Genomic DNA, 24,502 nt, shown 5'->3' with positions numbered 1-24,502 from the left:
GTAAACGAACAGAGATCATTCTGTCGTTTTTGAGATTGCATCCAAGTACTGCATTTCAGCCTCTTTTGTTGACCATGATGGCTCCTCCATTTCTTCTAAGGGATTCCTGCCCGCAGTAGTAGATATAATGGTCATCTAGTTAAATTCACCCATTGCAGTCCATTTTAGTTCGCTGATTCCTAGAATGTCTATATTCACTCTTCCCATCTCCTGTTTGACCACTTCCATTTTGCCTTGATTCATGGACCTGACATTCCAGGTTCAATATTCCTATTGAAAAGCAGAGACATTACGTTGCCAACAAAGATCTGTCTAGTCAAGGCTATGGTTTTTCCAGTGATCTTGTGTGGACGTGAGAGTTGGACTGAGAAGAAAGCTGAATGCTGAAGAATTGTTGCGTATTGAAAAGCAGAGACATTACTTTGCCAACAAAGGTCCGTCTAGTCAAGGCTATGGTTTTTCCAGTGGTCTTGTATGGACGTGAGAGTTGGACTGTGAAGAAAGCTGAGCGCCAAAGAATTGTTGCTTTTGAACTGTGTTGTTGGGGAAGACTCTTGAGAGTCCCTTGGACTACAAGGAGATCCAACCAGTCCATTCTGAAGGAGATCAGCCCTGGGATTTCTTTGGATGGAATGATGGATGCTGAAGCTGAAACTCCAGTACTTTGGCCACCTCATGTGAAGAGTTGACTCATTGGAAAAGACCCTGATGTTTGGAGGGACTGGGGGCAGGAGGAGAAGGGGACGACAGAGGATGAGATGGCTGGATGGTATCACTGACTCAATGGGTGTGAGTCTGAGTGAATTCCGGGAGTTGGTGATGGACAGGGAGGCCTGGTGTGCTACAATTCATGTGGTCGCAAAGAGTCGGATGTGACTGAGCGACTGAATTGAACTGAACTGAACTGATGCAATATTGCTTTTTACAGCATTGGACCCTGCTTTTATCACCAGTCACATCCACAACTGGGTATTGTTTTTGCTTTGCCTTCATCCCTTCATTCTTTCTTGAGTTATTTCTCCACTGATCTCCAGTAGCATATTGGGCACCTACCGACCCAGGGAGTTCCTCTTTCAGTATCCTATCATTTTGCCTTTTCATACTGTTCTTGGGGTTCTCAAGGCAAGAATACCGAAGTGGTTTGCCATTCCCTTCTCCAGTGGACCACATTTTGTCAGACCTCTCCACCATGACCCTCCCGTCCTGGGTGGCCCCACATGGCATGGCTTAGTTTCATTGTGTTAGACAAGGCTGTGGTCCGTGTGATCAGATTGGCTAGTTTTCTGTGATTATGGTTTCAGTGTGTCTGCCCTCTGATGCCCTCTTGCAACACCTACTGTCTTACTTGGGTTTCTCTTACCTTGGACATGGGGTATCTCTTCATGGCTGCTCCAGCAAAGCGCAGCTGCTGCTCCTTACCTTGGATGAGGGGTATCTCCTCATGGCCGCCCCTCCTGACCTTGAATGTGAAGTAGCTCCTCTCAGCCCTCCTGCGCCCGTGCAGTCACTGCTTCTTGGATGGTAGTTATATATATGTTGCCTCCCTCTTGAACCTCCCTTCCATCTTTTGCCGCATCCTACCCCTCTAGATTGATACAGAGCCCCTTTTTAAGTTCCCTGAATCATACAGCAGGTTCCCATTGGCTATCTATTTTACAAATGGTAATGTAAGTTTCCATGTTATTTTCTCCATACATCTCACACTCTCATCCCCCTGCCCCATGTCCGTAAGTCTGTTCTCTATGTCTGTTTCTCCATTGCTGCCCTGCAAATAAAAGAAACTATAAATAAAGTGAGAAGACAAACCTAAGAATGGGTGAAAATAATAGCAAATGAAACAACTGACAAAGGATTAATTTCAAAATATACAAGCAATTCATACAAGTCAATGCCAGAAAAGCAAACAATCCAATCAAAAACTGGGAAAAAGACCTAAACAGATGTTTCTCCAAAGAAGACATACAGATGACTTACAAACACATGAAAGATATCAACATTGCTCATTATTAGAGGAATGCAAATCAGAACTACATTTAGGTACCATCTCACACCAGTCAGTTTAGCCATCAAAAAGTCTCCAGTTGATTTTTAAAAGATACCAAAGTAGGAAATGGGCAAGTCAACTGCATGAATAGAATATGTAATATTCTAGAATATTCTATTCTAGAATAGAATAGCAGACACCCCCCCCGCCATCTTCTCAGGGTTCTGTTTTTATATTTGTTTTGTGATCTCTAACTTTTCCTTTTTTTCTCACACTAGTCTATTTGCAATTCAAAATGGACTGATAAATAGTGAAATGGATAAAACCAAAATAAATGAAACTTTATTGTACACCCACTAAGGTTTTCACAAATAGTTAACTACAAGAAATGAGAGGAACAGATAAAGGAGCATGAGTGAGGTGGTTCTGGGTACATTTAATTCTAATTTCTGTATTCAATATATAGCATTTGGGAAACTCTTTTAGTAGGCTATCTTGTTGTTTTTATCCAAATCACAGTGTAGGAAAAGATGACTTTTCAGAGTGTTGTATTTAAAAAAAAAAAAAAAAACAGTTTTAAAATTCTTAGTATTTCTTGAAAGAGAGCTCTCATTTAGCACAATGTCTTCGCTGTTAAAATGAAAGTCCATTTTGATATTTGGCAAAACTAATACAGTTATGTAAAGTTTAAAAATAAAATAAAATTAAAAAAAAAAAAAAAAGAAAGTCCATACCACTTCCATGAGGACAAAGGGTAAATTCTAAAGAAAAAATAAATTTAGGAAGAGAAGCATCTTCCTGTATTTGTTTTCCATTATTTATGTTTCTGTCTATACACCATGTCGTTGCTCATGTGCCTCTGGGCACTGTTAGAAATGATCAAGACAATATTAACAATTGATCTTCCACATCTAACTCAGGATAAAAGCTGAAGTAAATCAATGATTTTACCATTGTATAACACTTTGCTGTAATTTACTTCTAGGGTGATTTACTGTGTGTGTGCATGAATGAGTGAGAACTTTATCCCCAAGTGGGTCTTCAATTCAGCCTTAAGGCACTGTTGCAAAAATATCATTTTACCCCTCTCATATTTTACCTGCTCTGAACAGTTATAATTTTGGATTTACTAACAACAGTTAATTTCTACACATTTCAAGAAGGGAATGTGGTACTACAGGTGGTGTTTGTATTCTTACACTAACATAAACTTAGGGATTTGTATTGGATTTACAGACAACTCAGTGTGAGAAAAATCACTTTACAAGCAGCTGGAGCCTTTCAGGGGGTAGATTATTCCCTGGGAATAAATGGGTGACTGTGTAAGAGAGACACAATCAGGGCTGAAAATTCGGTTGTCGATTTTACTACAGCACAGCTAAATGACTAAGGATTGTGGTAAGAATATGAAAACGGTTCCATTAAGAGAGTCCCCAGAGGATTTAGAAAACGAATCATGTGGTTATGTAATAGGATCATCTGCCTGTATTTCAGATCTGAGTTGGTCATTTGGGGACAGGTCTTAATTCTTCTCGGTCATTTAAGTAGTTGTAATAGATCATGATCTCCACCAAACAAAAATAATAACATAATACCAAAACAAAAATTGAAACTCCACAAATCCTAACTTACTATCAAGAAATAAAATATACTGGGTGAACCCAAATTCTAACACTGCATGAGACACATGAGTGTTATTTGTGGCTGAACCCTAAGTGGATGGGGCAGGAGACTATGATCAATGAATAGCTCTGTTTCTGCCTTAAGCTAATTAAGTTACATTAAGAAAGACCTTTGACCTTCCAGTGCTTCCCTAATTTCCTCATGTGTAAAATAGAGAAAATGATTCCTCTCTCAAAGCATATCTAAAATGATAAAATTATATTGCAGATACAAAAAGGTTTAGAAAGGCTATGACAACCTTTGCAAAAACACTTATGAATAAAATTTTCTGTTTATGAAGATACAGGTTGTATATAGATAAATATATGTAGAAAAATTGACCTATATATCCATATATATATATCAGATAAATATATGGTATATATGCATTTTATATTATCTGATTTATTTATTAAGCAATTATGAAAAAATAAGATAGGTAAATGTCTGTGAATGAATATAGAATAAAAGTACTGTAGTTAGAAAACAAGTGAATCATGATAATTGCTGTAAGCTTAACCAGGTCAGTTTGATCATTTGTAATTATTGGATGCTTTTTGATAGATATAAATAAATCTTCCATAGTTACATATTGTAGGAATTTTAGATTATTCTTCAACAAACTTACTACAAAATAAGGATGAAGGCAAGTCTCAAATTCATCCTACCTCATACAACAAACAAATAGCTAGAAAACACACAGTTATATGATGCCTTGGGTTTCTACTATTTTAGTCCTTTTTGACAGTTTCTTTAAAGCCTCATCACGACACATGCAACAGTATTCTAGCTAAATTTTGTGTATGAGAAAGGTGATAAAATCTGCCTATAAATTTCTGGACACAGGATCTATCAGGCTACTAAACTTAGCAAACTATCTTACAGTCTAGCCTACTTAACATGTTTGATTCTTCTACCTTATTTATGCACTAAGGAAGTATCTATATATTTCTTGCGATTTCACACATTCTACCAAAGAACACTATCTCTAATACTTATTATATCAATCAACAAAGTTTCTATAGGGAGCTTGTTCAGTGATAAAGGTATTGTTCATCTCCAAATATAGGTTTAGGATGTAAGTATTTCCAATGAAAACCAGTTGTTCCTGAACAGCTCTTTCTGAATGAAAGTCTTTAGATTAGTAACTATCAATTGGGTGTAGATGAAAATGAATTTACACATACTTGTCACTTCACCTATACTGAAGAATTTAATGTGAATTACTGGTAGTATAAAAGTTCTCTCTGCAGATTTATGCTTATTTTTTTATTTCCCAATCCCAGTCAGAGTATGAGTCAGTTAACCAATCTCAATACAGTCAGTTCTTCTTTAACACTTGTTTTGAAAATGTAAATTTATTCCAACATGGTGGTTGATATATTAGGAACAATTTAGTTGAAACATTAATTTCACATTTACTTATGGAAATTTTGTCCTTGATAAACACTAAGTGATATAGGAAACTGTCCCTGCACGAAGCGAGCCTGTTAGGATATACAAATGACATACATGCACACACCTCAAAGATCTATCAGATACTGCCCTCAGTGTGTGTGCCATGAGTCACACCCAACCACATCTGCTTTACAACTCCATCTGATCTCAGATAACCTTTCTTCCACCTTCTTCTACCATGATTCATGTTATGCAGACTTTTCTTTATAAAGAAAATGGCATATCAATTGTATTGTGGTATTTATGAACTTCTTAATTATTTAACATGTACAATTTTCACCATTGCTTTTTGGTTTCTATTTTCTTTAATATATAACTGATAAAGTTTTTGAATGCTATGGCATAATCAAACTTTCCTCATAAGCTCCATGGTTGACTTTTATGGCTTTATTTTTGCACAGCCCAGTGATTTCTGTGAACATATATATGAGGCTTTATTAGAGTACTCACTATGTTTACAATAAAATTTCCCTTCCTTCTTTCCCTCCCTCCCTCCTTTTCTCTCTTTCTCTTTCTCCTGCCCTCCCTCCCTCCCTCTCTCCTTCCTTCCCTCCTTCCCTATTTCTTTCCTTTGTAAAATGTGTTCAGTGGCCTAAGCATATCTGACTAAACTTGTGTTAGGGTAAAGGGATATGAGTGTGCTTCTAAGCACATGGGATAAACCATGGGACTAACTGAATTTTTAAAAGGCAGGGTGAATTTTCTTCTGTCATGTAACTTGGAATTTGTCCTGATTGTTAATTTTATTTTCCTCCAGTTCTCACATCACAGAATGTTATATAATGAACTCTTAGTATTGAATGAGTAGATATAAATACCCATAGAAGAAAAGCTGGAAGTTTCCCCCTTAAATATTATATCGGTGACAGAGCCAGCGTTGTAAGAGGTAATGACAATATGAGTTAGGCAAAGGTTGATATAAATGGGCCAAAGGCATGGTCAATCCATAGAGATACTAGTATTCCTCTATTGTAAACAGAATATAGGATCTGCTTTTCAGGCTCACTAAAAGACCACTGCTTTTTAATATGCTTTCCTTCCAAGGAGTAAGTGTCTTTTAATTTCATGGTTGTGATAACCATCTGCAGTGATTTTGGAGCCCCCCAAAATAAAGTCTGCCACTGTTTCCCCATCTATTTCCCATGAAGTGAGGGCACTGAATACCATGATTTTAGTTTTCTGAATTTTAAGCCAAATTTTTCACTCTCCTCTTTCACTTTTTGGTTCCTCTTCACTTTCTGCCATTAGGGTGGTGTCATCTGCATGTCTGAGGTTACTGATATTTCTCCCAGCATAATAGATTCCAGCTTGTGCTTCCTCCAGCCCAGCGTTTCTCATGATGTACTCTGCATAGAAGTTAAATAAGCAGGGTGACAATATACAGCCTTGACGTACTCCTTTTCCTATTTGGAACCAGTCTGTTGTTCCATGTCCAGTTCTAACTGTTGCTTCCTGACCTGCATATAGGTTTCTCAAGAGATGGGTCAGGTGGTCTGGTATTCCCATCTCTTTCAGAATTTTCCACAGTTTATTGTGATCCACACAGTCAAAGGCTTTGGCATAGTCAATAAAGCAAATAGATTTTTTCTGGAACTCTCTTGCTTTTTCAATGATCCAGTGGATGTTGGCAATTTGATCTCTGGTTCCTCTGCCTTTTCTAAAACCAGCTTGAACATCTGGAAGTTCATGGTTCACGTATTGCTGAAATCTGGCTTGGAGAATTTTGAGCATTACTTTACTAGCCTGTGAGATGAGTGCAATTGTGCAGTAGTTTGAGCATTCTTTGGCATTGCCTTTCTTTGGGGTTGGAATGAAAACTGACTTTTTCCAGTCCTGTGGCCACTGCTGAGTTTTCCAATTTGCTGGCATATTGAGTGCATCACTTTCACAGCATCATCTTTCAGGATTTGGAATAGCTCAACTGGAATTCCATCACCTCCACTAGCTTTGTTCATAGTGATGCTTTCTAAGGCCCACTTGACTTCACATTCCAGGATGTCTGGCTCTAGGTGAGTGGGAGTGATCACACCTTCATGATTATCTGGGTCGTGAAGAACTTTTTTGTACAGTTCTCCTGTGTATTCTTGCCACCTCTTCTTAATATCTTCTTCTGTTAGGTCCATAACATTTCTGTCCTTTATTGAGCCCATCTTTGCATGAAATGTTCCCTTGGTATCTCTAATTTTCTTGAAGAGATCTTTAGTCTTTCCCATTCTGTTGTTTTCCTCTATTTCTTTGCATTGATCATTGAGGAAGGCTTTCTTATCTCTCCTTGCTTTTCTTTGGAACTCTGCTTTCAAATGGGAATATCTTTCCTTTTCTCCTTTTCTTTTCGCTTTTCTTCTTTTCACAGCTATTTGTAAGGCCTCCTAAGACAGCCATTTTGCTTTTTTACATTTCTTTTCCATGGGGATGGTCTTGATCCCTGTCTCCTATACAATGTCACGAACCTCTGCCCATAGTTCATCAGGCACTCAATCAGATCTAGTCCCTTAAATCTGCTTCTCATTTTCACTGTATAATAATAAGGGATTCGATTTAGGTCATATCTGAATGGTCTAGTGGTTGTCCCTACTTTCTTCAATTTGAATCTGAATTTGGCAATAAGGAGTTCATGATTTTAGCCACAGTCAGCTCCTGGTCTTGTTTTTGCTGACTGTATGGAGTTTCTCCATCTTTGGCTGCAAAGAATATAATCAATCTGATTTCGGTGTTGACCATCTGGTGATGCCCATGTGTAGAGTCTTCTCTTGTGTTGTTGGAAGAGGGTGTTTGCTATGATCAGTGCGTTCTTTTGGCAAAACTTATTAGCCTTTGCCCTGCTTCATTCCGTACTCCAAGGCCAAATTTGCCTGTTACTCCAGGTGTTTCTTGACTTCCTACTTTTGTATTCCAGTCCCCAGATGGACAAAGGTCCATCTAGTCAAGGCTGTGGTTTGTCCAGGGGTCATGTATGGATGTGAGAGTTGGACTGTGAAGAAAGCTGAGCACCGAGGAACTGATGCTTTTGAACTGTGGTATTGGAGAAGACTCTTGAGAGTCCCTTGGACTGCAAGGAGATCCAACCAGTCCATCCTAAAGGACATCAGTCCTGGGTGTCCATCAGAAGGACTGATGCTGAAGCTGAAACTCCAATACTTTGGTCACCTCATGTAACAGTTGACTCACTGGAAAAGACCCTGATGCTTCAGGGATGGGGCAGGAGGTGAAGGGGAAAACAGAGGATGAGATGGCTGGATGGCATCACCGACTCGATGCACATGAGTTTGGGTGGACTCCAGGAATTGGTGATGGACAGGGAGGCCTGGCATGCTGGAATTCAGGGGGTCACAAAGAGTCAGACACGACTGAGTGACTGAACTGAACTGAAAAGACCACTTACGAGTTTGTCAAGTTACTTAAAGGAAAATATTTTAAAATCTTTATTTCTTTCTCATTTATATATATATAATGAATGCCATATTATTACAGAACTAGGAAAATTAACAATTAAAACTGAACAAAATGTGTAGATTCAGTGCTGATTTGTAGCGAGTTTTAATAATAACCACGTGTGTGACTGTAATTCCCATGTTCAAGGCTGTAAGCCCAAAGAGTTTTCCACATCCACTGGTTCTCAGTGTGATTGGGCCCTTGTGGAAATAACAGGTAATTTTAAATACTTTCTGGTCAATCAGTTGTATTGTTTCACTGGCATTTCTTCTTCAGGCTACAGGTCACTGTCTCAAAGCTTTGTACCAATAACCATGGAGCTTTTGTAATGTTCAAAATTAGGGTTGTAGTGATATTTATTTCTAGATAAAGCAGAATCCTATTAAATAGAATTTGCCCAATTACAATGCTTTGTCAGAATTGTCCTACATGTATGTATAAACCTTAATTACTTCTGTTTAAAAAGATGAACCTGAGGTTCTTTAAAACCCTAAATTGCCTATTGAATTATCAGTATGCATTTGGAGTAATCAGTATATTCATATTCTACTGAATGCTAATAATTTGAAAATGTGTGATACATGGATTGTTTATATCAGTGCTGAAACAGATCATTCAGTGAAAGAGCTCTTTGAAACAGAAACCTTCACAGATTTGAGTCATTCAAACCTGAGTTAAAATATTAGGTTTGCCAGTAATTACCTGTAATTTCTGTAATGTCATTTAACTCTTGTAAGCCTCAGGATATTCATATATAAAATGGATATTATGTCTACTTTATACAGTTGTTATAAGAATTCATTAAGGTAATATTATATTAAATGCCTGATATATCCATTCTCTGTGCAAACATATTGGTTCCTGGTCTCTTTACTTTAATTCTCTGATCCTAGTGAAAAACTTGGCTTAAAACTCAACGTTCAGAAAACTAAGATCATGGCATCTGGTCCCATCACTTCATGGAAAATAGATGGTGAAACAATGGAAACAGTGAAAGACTATTTTTTGGGCTCCAAAATCACTGCAGATGGGGACTACAGCCATGAAATTAAAAGACGCCTGCTCCTTGAAAGGAAAGCTATGAGCAACCTAAACAGCTAATTAAAAAGCAGAGACATACTTGACCAACAAAAGCTGAGCTCCAAAGAATTTATGCTTTTGAACTGTGGTGTTGGAGAAGACTCTTGAGAGTCTCTTGGACTGCGAGGGGATCCAACCTGTCAATCCTAAAGGAAATCAGTCTTGAATATTCATTGGAAGGACTGATTCTGAAGCTGAAACTCCAATACTTTGGCCACCTGATGTGCAAAAACTGACTCATTGGAAAAGACCCTGATGCTGGGAAAGATTGAAGGTGGGAGGAGAAGGGGATGGCAGAGGATGAAATTGTTGGATGGCATCACTGACTCAATGGACATGAGTTTGAGTAGGCTCCAGGAGTTGGTGATGGACAGGGAAGCCTGGCATACTGCAGTCCATGGGGGCGCAAAGAGTTGGACATGACTGAGCAACTGCTAAACTGAACTGACCATCTATAATTCAATAGTTGGTGTCATATCTAGACTATGCTTGATTTATAAAAGTACTATTTTGTTAGGCTTGAAAGATCAACACCGTCATCTAAGTTATAGTGTAGAAGATAATGACTTTCTCCACTACTACTTGATAATATTAATGGCAAAAAATATAGGCTTTGGTAAATCTTGTAGTAATTCATACATAGCCATAAAAGTCCCACTGAAGCTTATTCTGCTTGTGATATCTCAGTGGCTAGCAGCAGCACATTTCCCACAATATTAGCAGAATTGTAAAGTTTCCTCTGATTGAAAGAAGCTTCCATGGTTGGTCAAGGATGGCAATTGCCCAGTGAAATGTGTAAATAATGAAATGTATTAGAGGAGTTGAGGTGTCTTCTTCATTTGGCCTGACACCTAGTTTTGCTTTTCCCTAGCTACACATTGACAACTGTGTATTGGGAAATCAGAATCAGTTTTATGTGATTATTGTGTATATATCACCCAAGGAATGCCTGAATATCTTATTGGTGAACATAGATCTACTTTCAAATTAGATTGATAGGTTGCTTATAGAACACATGAGAATATGTAATATTTTTATAGATCACACAGAATATGTAAATGATGTGAAAAGAGATTGTGTGGGTAATATTAAATTAATCAAGTCTACAAAAGTCTTAAATCACTGACTATTTATGCTTCTTAAGATAGTATTTTTGCCCTTGAGGTTTTATTTTTAAGAAACCAGAATAAATAAGAGTCCCTGTTTTGGGTTTTTATGTTTGTGTGCTTATTTTTATTTTGTAGAAGTTATTACATACTTAAAGTTATTTTGTTGCTGGCAGTCTTATATTGGACATGATAGAAATAAATTCTAAATATACATCTAGGTCTACAACTAGACCTAATTAACCATTATAGTGCCTTTGGTCAACTATACAGAATAGGTAAATTTACCTTTTAAAATGATATGTGCAAACTAATGTCATTAATATTCACTTCACATCCAAACCTGTATTTCTAATCTACTTTACATGTAGAAATAAACAAATATGAAAACAGGTGTATTGTAGGGAATTTAGGACTTTTCATGAAAGAAAAAGAAAATTCCTCTTAAGCTGTTTCATGTTAAATTTTCAAGCTTGAGACATCCCCCTCCCCCAATTTTTTCCTCAATTAACTAGGCAAACTCAAAGATCTTCATGAAATACAAATTTGGTATTGAGAGTTTTCCAAGGAGAGGATAGCTTTGGTAAACAGTCTTTGGTTAAAAATACTAAAAAACTAAACCTTTTGAAGTGAGAATAAATAGAAATAGATGGGCTTCAAAGAGACTGACTCAGATGTAAATCGTCTTAGGCTGATGGAATTAAGGTGTTTGGAGAGTGCTGGATTCCCTAGCATAGTCCTTTATCAGAGGCAGATATAAGTTCTCTCTGAAAGAAATCAGTAGATATTAATTTAGCTTTGTAATATTTTATGCACATTTTCTAGCGTGCAATTAAAAATAATTATTAAAAATAATTTCAGGAGGCAGTGACGTATCACTGAAAAGCAACATTACAACAGACAACAGAAGAGACCTATAGAGAATCCAAGAAATGTAGATATTCAGAGTAAATAATAAGAAAGGTTATTGAGATTAATAAGATGTATAAAATATTTTAAGAAATAAATATAAATTGTTAATGAATATGTAATAAAAAATACTGTGAATTTAAGAACTAAATCATTGAGTTAAACCACAGTTTCCACACAAGTAAAGAGAGAAAGTCTGTGAACTGGGACATGGGTCAAAAGAAAATATCGAATGAGATTTGAAGAAACACAAAGATAAAAACATAAAAGGTTAAGTGGATATATGGAATGATGGTAATATGATTTATTTTTATACTGGAAGTAAAAGTAGTTACTAGGTTAATAAATATTAATTGATGTTTATAGGTATAAATTTTGACAAATTGGTCAGACCAGGACACACACATGGTCACTCAACAGAGAGGCTATCATTAAAAGGTCAAATATTCTTGAAAGTATGATATTTCTCAACTGTTTATAAAATCAGCATTGCTTTGATGTCAAAACTTGACAAGTCCATGATAATAAAAATATAGTCTCATTAACAAACTTAGAAGCAAAAATCCTAATCAAATATCAGCCAATTAAATAATGATTTAAAGAGGCTGTTATATCAAGAATCAAGGAAGCAGTATTTTAGGAATTGCTGATGGCTTACTATTTGAAAATCTATCAATGCAGTACAATATATTAATATAATAATATGATATAATTCTTTCAAAATATTCAGAGAAATAATTTGATATAATTCAATATCATTCATAAGCAACCATTGGAAACGGAGTAGAGGATAACTTTATTAAGATGATAATTATACTTATAAAAGTCTTCAGATTATATCACATATATCTGTGAATTAAAAAAAGAACTGCTTTATTCACATAGTACACATATATCTTATGTGTACTTATGATTATACAGTGGAAGTGAGAAATAGATTTAAGGGCCTAGATCTGATAGGTAGAGTGCGTAATGAACTATGGAATGAGGTTCGTGACATTGAACAGGAGACAGGGATCAAGAGAGGGATCCCCGTGGAAAAGAAATGCAAAAAAGCAAAATGGCTGTCTGGGGAGGCCTTACAAATAGCTGTGAAAAGAAGAGAAGCGGAAAGCAAAGGAGAAAAGGAAAGATATAAACATCTGAATGCAGAGTTCCAAAGAATAGCAAGAAGAGATAAGAAAGCCTTCTTCAGCGATCAAAGCAAAGAAATAGAGGAAAACAACAGAATGGGAAAGACTAGAGATCTCTTCAAGAAAATTAGAGATACCAAGGGAACATTTCATGCAAAGATGGGCTCGATAAAGGACAGAAATGGTATGGACCTAACAGAAGCAGAAGATATTAAGAAGAGGTGGCAAGAATACACAGAAGAACTGTACAAAAAAGATCTTCATGACCCAGATAATCACGATGGTGTGATCACTGACCTAGAGCCAGATATCCTGGAATGTGAAGTCAAGTGAGCCTTAGAGAAAATCAGTACGAACAAAGCTAGTGGAGGTGATGGAATTCCAGTTGAGCTATTTCAAATCCTGAAAGATGATGCTGTGAAAGTGCTGCACTCAATATGCCAGCAAATTTGGAAAATTCAGCAGTGGCCACAGGATTGGAAAAGGTCAGTTTTCATTCCAACCCCAAAGAAAGGCAATGCCAAAGAATGCTCAAACTACCGCACAATTGCACTCATCTCACACGCTAGTAAAGTAATGCTCAAAATTCTCCAAGCCAGGCTTCAGCAATATGTGAATCGTGAACTTCCAGATGTTCAAGCTGGTTTTAGAAAAGGCAGAGGAACCAGAGATCAAATTGCCAACATGTGCTGGATCATGGAAAAAGCAAGAGAGTTCCAGAAAACATCTATTTCTGCTTTATTGACTATGCCAAAGCCTTTGACTGTGTGGATCACAATAAACTGTGGAAAATTCTGAAAGAGATGGGAATACCAGACTGCCTGATCTGCCTCTTGAGAAATCTATATGCAGGTCAGGAAGCAACAGTTAGAACTGGACATGGAACAACAGACTGGTTCCAAATAGGAAAAGGAGTACGTCAAGGCTGTATATTATCACCCTGCTTATTTAACTTCTATGCAGAGTACATCATGAGAAATGCTGGACTGGCAGAAGCACAAGCTGGAATCAAGATTGCCGGGAGAAATATCAATAACCTCAGATATGCAGATGACACCACCCTTATGGCAGAAAGTGAAGAGGAACTAAAAAGCCTCTTGATGAAAGTGAAAGCGGAGAGTGAAAAAGTTGGCTTAAAGCTCAACATTCAGAAAACGAAGATCATGGCATCTGGTCCCATCACTTCATGGCAAATAGATGGGGAAACAGTGGACACAGTGTCAGACTTTATTTTTCTGGGCTCCAAAATCACTGCAGATGGTGACTGCAGCCATGAAATTAAAGGACGCTTACTCCTTGGAAGGAAAGTTATGACCAACCTAGATAGCATATTCAAAAGCAGAGACATCACTTTGCCAACAAAGGTTCGTCTAGTCAAGGCTATGGTTTTTCCTGTGGTCATGTATGGTGAGAGTTGGACTGTGAAGAAGGCTGAGCACCGAAGAATTGATGCTTTTGAACTATGGTGTTGGAGAAGACTCTTGAGAGTCCTTTGGACTGCAAGGAGATCCAACCAGTCCATTCTGAAGGAGATCAGCCCTGGGATTTCTTTGGAAGGAATGATGCTAAAGCTGAAATTCCAGTACTTGGCCACCTCAATGGAAGAGTTGACTCATTGGAAAACACTCTGATGCTGGGAGGGATTGGGGGCAGGAGGAGAAGGGGATGACAGAGGATGAGATGGCTGGATGGCATCACTGACTCGATGGACGTGAGTCTGAGTGAACTCTGGGAGTTTGTGATGGACAGGGAGGCCTGGTGTGCTGCGATTCATGGGGTCGCAAAGAGTCGGACACGACTGAGCTACTGAACTGAACTGAACTGGACACATATATCTGTGAATTAAAAAAAACCTCCTTATTCACATATTACTCCATATCTTAATAAGGCTGCATGTAATTTCCTTTTTCTTGGGAACCATGTTATATAATTAATTTTGTATTTGTCTTTGGAAAATACAAATACTTGCAAAATAGTACACATCTAGTTAATTACAAAGTTAGTGCTTTTTCTTTTTTTTTGCTTGGAATTCTGTTATTTCATATCTTTGTATTGCTAGCTCCTCTTTTTTCTGATATACTCACTTTTGGCTTAAAAGTATGTGCTTCCAAAAAAGTAATGGAAGGAGATTATATACATATTTTATGGTAATCTTTACAACTAAATTAAAAATCAAGTCTATATATTTTTCATCAATATTTTAAAATAATAGTACCACATATTTTAGGACTTTAAAGTGTATTTGAAACAATTTTAATGGATTATTTAGTAGAAGTTCTTTATTAATATTACCACTTTTCCCTTCCTTTAACCTCCAGAGTTTATCCTACAAATTGTGAAGCACATACTTTTTTATAAACCCTTGTCATTTTGTAGTAGTGCATTACTAATTGGACAATTATTTCCATACTGATAAAATATTACTTGAACTATTTATCATAGCTGTTAGACTATTAAAGAGTTACCCAGTTCCTAATTGCTTATGTTTTATCAGGTATCATTTGCCACACAGTTCAAAACTGCTTGTCCTTTCTCAAAGCAAGTGATGCATAATTATAGTAAGTGACTGCAATTATAAATACATAACTTTCAAGAATGACATTTATTAACTCAATTGTAGTAAATTTTTAATGAAAATTTTTTCTTCAAGCATAAAATTAATAAATACTGCCCTTTGGAGAAAACCTCAATCATGTACATTTTTAATCTCTACCTCCTGTGTTCCTTTCCATATTCTTCTGTTCAGTGACTACTTATAGCTTATCTAGTATATGTTAAGGGAATGTGCACAAGAAAGTGAACAGAACCAGCACTTTTAGGTAATGGTCTTCATGAACTTGTCAAGCAAATGGCATTTGTGGCTTATTGGGAGTAGAAGTCTAAACACTTCTGTCCACTGCATTTGATATTGAAAGTGCCAGAGAAAATACAAGGCAGTTAAGCACTGGATGGAACAATGATTTACTCACACAGACAAGAGACAGAGCAAGATTAGCTTCATTAGTGGGTATTGGTCCACCATGGCCAGCAGGTCCCTCCCAGCAGTGGACACAGGGCAGTTAACTTGCAGGAATCCTTCTTGTCCTGCAGCAAAAGTATCCTGTCTCCCCCTGGCATGGAATGGATATAGTAGTGGGGTTGGGCAGGTGCCATATGAGGCACATGCTTAAACAACAAAGAAGTACACATTGAGTCTGAACTGCGAAAGCTATTCCCACATAATGTGATAAATTTAGCACATGCTGTGAGGTCTCTTTATCTCTTGGTGTTTCTACTTGGCCACATAAGAATGGGCCTTGGGACAGGAACACTTCTTTCAGTTCAGTTCAGTTCAGTTCAGTCACTCAGTCGTGTCCAACTCTTTGTGACCCCATGAATCACAGCATGCCAGGCCTCCCTGTCCATCACCAACTCCTGGAGTTCACCCAAATTCATGTCCATTGAGTCGGTGATGCCATCCAACAATCTAATCCTCTGTCATCCCCTTCTTCTCCTGCCCCCAATCCCTCCCAGCATCAGAGTCTTTTCCAATGAGTCAACCATGACTCTGATGCTGGGAGGGATTGGGGGCAGGAGGAGAAGGGGACAACAGAGGATGAGATGGCTGGATGGCATCACCAACTCGATGGACGTGAGTGTGAGTGAACTCCGGGAGTTGGTGATGGACAGGGAGGCCTGGCGTGCTGCGATTCATGGGATCACAAAGAGTCGGACACGACTGAGTAACTGAACTGAACTGAACTGAGCTGAAAGAAGTGTTCCTGTCCCAAGGCCCATTCTTATGAGGCCAAGTAGAAGTCCAAAAACTACATATAGGACATTGCCTTTTCCGACAGAATTCCTGTTGAATTCATGTTCAGTGGGAAACACCTAGGCTGCCTATCTACAACCTTAGCCTGGCTTGGTAAAAGCATGGTGACTGAAAGAGAGACAACATTCTATGATAACCCACAGTGGTCAGATAATATGAAATTCTACCTTATTTTTCAACATTATATTTTAAAAGAGCATTTCCCTAAGATTGAACACAGAAAAAAAATATTCAGAACAATAAGACTGTAAACTAAGGAAACGGGGATGTCCAGTACTAGCCAAAGAAAAATAAAATGAATATGAAGGAAAGATAAAGAAAGTATCATTAGTGTTAAGTTTCTCATAATAAGGGTGTAATTCTTAATAAGGTTCTATCTTCATGGTAATTTGCATGGTAATTTTTTATTATGATAATTAAAATGTTTTATAGAGACAGAAACAGAGTTAGACAAAAGGACTATAAAACTTATAAATAATAGAATATTTCCAAAAGACATAAATTGAATTCATATCCTGAAAACAGAAGTGAACTTTCTTTTCAAGGGCTGATGAAACTTTATAAAACTTTAATGGTGGCTAAGATGGTAAACAAATCTTCCTGCAATGCAGGAGACCCAGGTTCCATCCCTGGGTTGGGAATATATTCTGGAGAAGGGAATGGCAATCCACTCCAGTATTCTTACCTGGAAAATTCTGTGGACAGAGGAGCCTGGTGGGTTACAGTCCATGGGATTGCAAAGACTTGGACATGACTGAGTGACCAACATGTAATGGATTAGAAAAGTTAATAACTGAATCTTTAATAGAAACCTAGGAAACAAGAATATCAGAAAAATAAATATTAAAAAACACAAACTGCCCTTAATGATTATATGTTTTGTGGCAAGAAAGAAAAGTCAATCCTAAATTGCATATACTTTGTAAATAATAATAGACATGTCATAATTAACACTTTGTAAATTGAGTAAAACAGGCTTCAGAGGGATATTTTTATAGCTGAAATATTTATATTGGTAAAAAATATTTTAATTAAATTATCTAATTATCTTAAATGGTTAGAAAAATTATCAACAAAACAAACCAAAGAAACCTGAAGAAAGAGCACAGTGAAGATAAAAACAAATGTTAGTGAATTGAAAAACAGCATTCACATTTTAAATATCATTGTTTCTTTGAAAATGAAAGACAGTTAAGTCTATCAAGAAAAAAATAATAGAGAAAGTGGTATTAAGTTATATATGAAAAAACAAACCAAGCTCTAAACTCTGAAAAGCTAGAGAAAATGAAATATTTTATAACAAATATAATTGCAAGAATGAACTCAAAAAATACTGGGATAGTAGACTGACCAAGTATTCTGGAGGAAAATTAGAGCTCTGTGCCTCCACGTCAACCCATTAAAATCTTTCAGAAATATAAAATCCCATTTGCACGTAAACAAGCCTGGTATGCTGCAGTCCATCGGGTCACAAAGAGTTGGATGCAATTGAGTGACTGAACAACAACTTAAACAGTTTCAGAGTTGATAAGAGGAAAAATAAATAATTTTTAGAAAGCAAGTATTGTATCATAGTATTTAATTCCACAGTAACATGTAAATGAAAAATATTATACACTAACCTTACTTATGGCAGAAAGTGAAGAGGAACTAAAAAGCTTCTTGATGAAAGTGAAAGTGGAGAGTGAAAAAGTTGGCTTAAAGCTCAACATTCAGAAAACGAAGATCATGGCATCTGGTCCCATCACTTCAAGGCAAATAGATGGGGAAACAGTGGAAACTGTCAGACTTTATCTTTTTGGGCTCCAAAATCACTGCAGATGGTTCTGCAGCCATGAAATTAAAAGACGCTTACTCCTTGGAAGGAAAGATATGACCAACCTAGATAGCATATTCAAAATCAGAGACATCATTTTGCCGAAAAAGGTCCGTCTAGTCAAGGCTATGGTTTTTCCTGTGGTCATATATGGATGTGAGAGTTGGACTGTGAAGAAGGCTGGGCACCAAAGAATTGATGCTTTTGAATGTGGTGTTGGAGAAGACTCTTGAGAGTCCCTTGGACTGCAAGGAGATCCAACCAGTCCATTCTGAGGGAGGTCAGCCCTGGGATTTCTTTGGAAGGAATGATGCTAAAGCTGAAACTCCAATACTTTGGCCACCTAATGCAAAGCGTTGATTCATTGGAAAAGACTCTGATGTTGGGAGGGATTGGGGGCAGGAGGAGAAGGGGATGACAGAGGATGAGATGGCTGGATGGCATCACTGACTCTATGGACGTGAGTCTGAGTGAACTCCAGGAGTTGGTGATGGACAGGGAGGCCTGGCGTGCTGCGATTCATGGGGCCGCAAAGAGTCGGACACGACTGAGTGACTGATCTGATCTGAAACTTTACTTAAAACTTTAATAAGCTTTAAGCTTTACTTAAAACCTTTAAGCAAGGTTCAGTTCAGCTCAGTTCAGTTCAGTCACTCAGTCGTGTCTGACTCTTTGCGACCCCATGAATCGCAGCACGCCAGGCCTCCATGTCCATCACAAACTCCCGGAGTTCACTCAGACTCACGTCCATAGAGTCAGTGATGCCATCCAGCCATCTCATCTTCTGTCGTCCCCTTCTCCTCCTGCCCCCAATCCCTCCCAGCATCAGAGTTGTTTCCAATGAGTCAACTCTTCGCATGAGGTGGCCAAAGTACTGGAGTTTCAGCTTTAGCATCATTCCTTCCAAAGAAATCCCAGGGCTGATCTCCTTCAGAATGGACTGGTTGGATCTCCTTGCAGTCCAAGGGACTATCAAGAGTCTTCTCCAACACCACAGTTCAAAAGCATCAATTCTTTGGCGCTCAGCCTTCTTCACAGTCCAACTCTCACATCCATATATGACCACAGGAAAAACCATAGCCTTGACTAGACGAACCTTTGTTGGCAAAGTAATGTCTCTGCTTTTGAATATGCTATCTAGGTTGGTCATAACTTTCCTTCCAAGGAGTAAGCATCTTTTAATTTCATGACTGCAGTCACCATCTGCAGTGATTTTGGAGCCCAGAAAAATAAAGTCTGACACTGTGTCCACTGTTTCCCCATCTAGTTCCCATGAAGTGATGGGACTAGATGCCATGATCTTTGTTTTCTGAATGTTGAGTTTTAAGCCAACTTTTTCACTCTCCACTTTTACTTTCATCAAGAGGTTTTTGAGTTCCTCTTCACTTTCTGCCATAAGGGTGGTGTCATCTGCATATCTGAGGTTATTGATATTTTTCCCGGCACTTTTGAATCCAGCTTGTGTTTCTTCCAGTCCAGCGTTTCTCATGATGTACTCTGCATATAAGTTAAATAAACAGGGTGACAATATACAGCCTTGACGTACTCCTTTTCCTATTTGGAACCAGTCTGTTGTTCCATGGCCAGTTCTAACTGTTGCTTCCTGACCTGCATACAAATTTCTCAAGAGGCAGATCAGGTGGTCTGGTATTCCCATCTCTTTCAGAATTTTCCACAGTTTATTGTGATCCACACAGTCAAAGGCTTTGGCATAGTCAATAAAGCAGAAATAGATGTTTTTCTGGAACTCTCTTGCTTTTTCCATGATCCAGCGGATGTTGGCAATTTGATCTCTGGTTCCTCTGCCTTTTCTAAGACCAGCTTGAACATCAGGAAGTTCACGATTCACATATTGCTGAAGCCTGGCTTGGAGAATTTTGAGCATTACTTTACTAGCGTGTGAGATGAGTGCAATTGTGCGGTAGTTTGAGCATTCTTTGGCATTGCCTTTCTTTGGGGTTGGAATGAAAACTGACCTTTTGCAGTCCTGTGGCCACTGCTGAGTTTTCCAAATTTGCTGGCATATTGAGTGCAGCACTTTCACAGCATCATCTTTCAGGATTTGGAATAGCTCAACTGGAATTCCATCACCTCCACTAGCTTTGTTCATAGTGATGCTTTCTAAGGCCCACTTGACTTCACATTCCAGGATATCTGGCTCTAGGTCAGTGATCACACTATCGTGATCATCTGGGTCATGAAAATCTTTTGTGTACAGTTCTTCTGTGTATTCTTGCCACCTCTTCTTAATATCTTCTGCTTCTGTTAGATCCAGACCATTTCTGTCCTTTATCGAGCCCATCTTTGTATGAAATGTTCCTTTGGTATCTCTGATTTTCTTGTAGATATCCCTAGTCTTTCCCATTCTGTTGTTTTCCTCTATTTCTTTGCATTGATCGCTGAAGAAGGCTTTCTTATCTCTTCTTGCTATTCTTTGGAACTCTGCATTCAGATGTTTATATCTTTCCTTTTCTCCTTTGCTTTCCGCTTCTCTTCTTTTCACAGCTATTTGTAAGGCCTCCCCAGACAGCCATTTTGCTTTTTTGAATTTCTTTTCTATGGAAATGGTCTTGATCCCTGTCCTCTGTACAATGTAATGAACCTCATTCCATAGTTCATCAGGCACTCTATCTATCAGATCTAGGCCCTTAAATCTATTTCTCACTTCCACTGTATCATCATAAGGGATTTGATTTGGGTCATACCTGAATGGTCTAGTGGTTTTCCCTACTTTCTTTAATTTAAGTCTGAATTTGGCAATAAGGAGTTCATGGTCTGAGCCATAGTCAGCTCTTGGTCTTGTTTTTGCTGACTGTATAGAGCTTCTCCATCTTTGGCTGCAAAGAATATAATGAATCTGATTTCAGTGTTGACCTTCTGGTGATATCCATGTATAGAGTCTTCTCTTGTGTTGTTGGAAGAGGGTGTTTGTTATGACCAATGCATTTTCTTGGCCAAACTCTATTAGTCTTTTCCCTGCTTCTTTCCGCATTCCAAGGCCAATTTTGCCTGTTACTCCAGGTGTTTCTTGACTTCCTACTTTTGCATTCCAGTCCCCTATAATGAAAAGGACACTAAAGCTTTTATTTGTGTGTGTATATTCACATTTTTCTGGAGAACTGGTTCGTAAATTTCACCACAATGCACTCTCCTTTTCCTATCCTTTGCTGATCCCACACTAATGCCTTCCAGTACTAAAACTCACACTGGAAACTGACAATGCTTGTACTGTGTTTTGTGATAATATATGTAGCTTGATGTCAGTTATTTTTGAATTGTCATCAAATTTAATCCTCTAGTCAGCTACACATTTGTTACCCTAGTGGTTACCTCAGCTACTTTTGGCAAAATTTTAATTCCATAAAGAGTGAGAATGATTGCATAGGTGTGGGAATTTTAGCTCTGGTTGTTTACTTCATAGTAGTTTATAGGAATTAGAACTGGAAACATGGTGCTAATCTCTGAAACTGGTCCTTGATGCCCCATATTAGCAAAGTTTCCAATATGCTTTACATCCTATCATTTTTTCAGAGTGCATTAATGCACTTTTTTTATTTCCTTAACTTTATCTTTAGCAAATAAAAGATTTTAAGTAACAGATTGTGTTTGGAGAATTTTGGAAAATTAAAGCATTAAACATTATTCCAGGTTAGTCTTTCCAGAAATGAGGCCAGTAAATAGGGTAATAGGGTTACCTTTTATGGAAACAGTGAAGTGGGGGAGTGTGTAAAATAAACACTTTTTAAAATGTAGAATAAAACCCAGGCCTGGCCTGCCAAATTTATAGAATTACCAAATGAATTTATTTGCATCTGTAAACCAAGTATATCATGAGGAAGGTAGAGGAAAAAGCAGGTGGGGGGGGCGTGGTGGGGGGAGGGAGGAGAGAAAGCCCAGCCTTATTTTCTTTATTTATATTTTACTCAGATTGACAGTGTAAATTGTCCTGAAATCACTGGGTAATTAGGCAACCTTTTGCATGGCCCTGAAGTGGCAGTCTTGATACTACATAATTAATAATGTTCTCTTCAAAGTAGGAGCAATAATCCCTTGATTGAATGCTCCATTTTCATTACATTATGATATAAAATGAAACAATAATTAGAATAATATGCAAGGAAAGAGAGGTCCATATCATTACGTGTTTGTATGTAGAGAAGCAGAAGAATTAATCAGATGAAATGTGAAATTGTTATGGATAATTACAGGCATATGGAGATGATCAGCTTGCCTGCAATGGGAATTATGTAAAGAGACAATATATGTGCTCATCTTTCCTTGATAATGCCATGTACATTTTGGGTTGTAATTGAGTTTTGGTATCTAGGATTACTGTAAAGTCTTTATTCCTTTTAGAGATTTCTGTAAGATGTCTATTGAAAAGCTGAACATTTCCTATTAGTTAAATTCTATTCCCAGTTTTCTACACTTCCCAAATACCTTCATCATATAATTCCAAGCATTATCAATTTAATATGACCTTCTTTTACCCTTACATCATACCTTTTAATCCCCTTGGATGGAAAACCTATAACTGCTTCATATCTTACTTTTTGTGGTCTCTCCCCACACTTGATACTATGAACACAGAAATGCTTGATGAATTCAACCAAATGAATGACATCATTGAAATAAATAATAAAATAAATAATAAAAACAAACCTATGGCTAGCATAATCCTAGTTCCTGAGGGTAATGATTCAAAATGAAACAAGCCTTTACCTAATGAAAATATTGAAAATTACTTTTACTGATTCATTTGGTAAGTAGTTTGTAATTATGGGTTCTGGTTAGCATAATGCCAGAAAATTCAATACATAGTGAAATAAGAGCTAATATTTGTGACATCACAATAGAAATTCTTAATACCAATCACCTGTCAAACTCAGGTTCCAATTTCTTAACTGCTGATGGGATATCTTAGCCACTCAAGAAAAGAAAACAAACAAACAAAGGTTTGTTAAACACCTACTATTTGTGTGGGCCTATGCTGTATATTTTCACATTTCAAGGGATAAGAGAGTCATTGCAAATGGCCATGTGGTTGTACTGGAGGAAGGAGGAGAGGGGTTTATACACATCACTGATTTTATTTCATCTTTAAGAGTTTGGTAGAATTCATCAGTGAACTCATCAAGGTTTTGGCTTTCTCTTTTAGAAAGTTCAGTTCAGTTCAGTTCAGCTCAGTCACTCAGTCTTGTCTGACTATTTGCGACCCCATGGACTGCAGCATGCCAGGCCTCCCTGTCCATCACCAACTCCCAGAGTTTGCTCAAACTCATGTCCATTAAGTCGGTGATGCCATCCAACCATCTCATCCTCTGTTGTCCCTTTCTCCTCTTGCCTTCAATCCTTCCCAGCATCAGGGTCTTTTCCAATGAGTCAGTTTTTTGCATCAGGTGGCCAAAGTATTGGAGTTTCAGCTTCAGCATCAGTCCTTCCAATGAATATTCAGTACTGATTTCCTTTAGGATAGACTGGTTGGATCTCCATGCAGTCCAAGGGACTCTCAAGAGTCTTCTCCAACACCACACTTCAAAAGCATCAATTCTTCAGTACTCAGCTTTCTTTATAGTCCAACTCTCACATCCATACATGACCACTGGAAAAACCAGAGCCTTGAGTAGACAGACCTTTGTTGGCAAAGTAATGTCTCTGGTTTTTAATATGCTGTCTAGGTTGGTCTTAGCTTTCTTTCCAAGGAGCAAGTGTCTTTTAATTTCATGGCTGCAGTCCCCATCTGCAGTGATTTTGGAGCCCCCCAAAATAAAGTCAGCCACTGTTTTTATTGTTTCCCCATCAGTTTTCCATGAATTGATGGGATCAGATGCCATGATCTTAGTTTTTTGAATGTTCAGTTTTAAGCCAACATTTTCACTCTCCTCTTTCACTTTCATCAAGAGGCTCTTTAGTTCTTTGTTTTCTGCCATAAGAGTGGTATCATCTGCATATCTGAGGTTATTGATATTTCTCCCAGCAATCTTGATTCCAGCTGTGCTTCATCCAGCCCAGCATTTCTCATGATGTACTCTGCATACAAGTTAAATAAGCAGGGTGACACTATACAGCCTTAACGTATTCCTTTCCCAATTTGGATCCAGTCTATTGTTC

At 37.8% G+C, this 24,502-nt stretch overlaps 1 long non-coding RNA gene across 2 annotated transcripts in view; it reads left to right on the top strand.

Moving 5' to 3' along the window:
* The window catches only part of LOC129657744 (uncharacterized), an 85,533-nt gene that overhangs the window by 7,631 nt on the left and 53,400 nt on the right, over nt 1-24,502 (top strand). Inside the window, exon 2 of one of the 2 annotated variants that reach the window (XR_008717061.1) lies at nt 9,430-10,832. The exons of the other annotated variant lie outside the window; for it this stretch is intronic. This is a non-coding gene — a long non-coding RNA (uncharacterized LOC129657744). Of the gene's footprint in view, nt 1-9,429; nt 10,833-24,502 lie in introns of those variants that run through there. 2 annotated transcript variants of the gene reach the window in all.

This window comes from Bubalus kerabau, chromosome 7 (assembly GCF_029407905.1).
Source record: "Bubalus kerabau isolate K-KA32 ecotype Philippines breed swamp buffalo chromosome 7, PCC_UOA_SB_1v2, whole genome shotgun sequence".
Taxonomy (NCBI): domain Eukaryota; kingdom Metazoa; phylum Chordata; class Mammalia; order Artiodactyla; family Bovidae; genus Bubalus; species Bubalus kerabau.
This window is presented reverse-complemented; position numbering and strand designations above follow the sequence as displayed.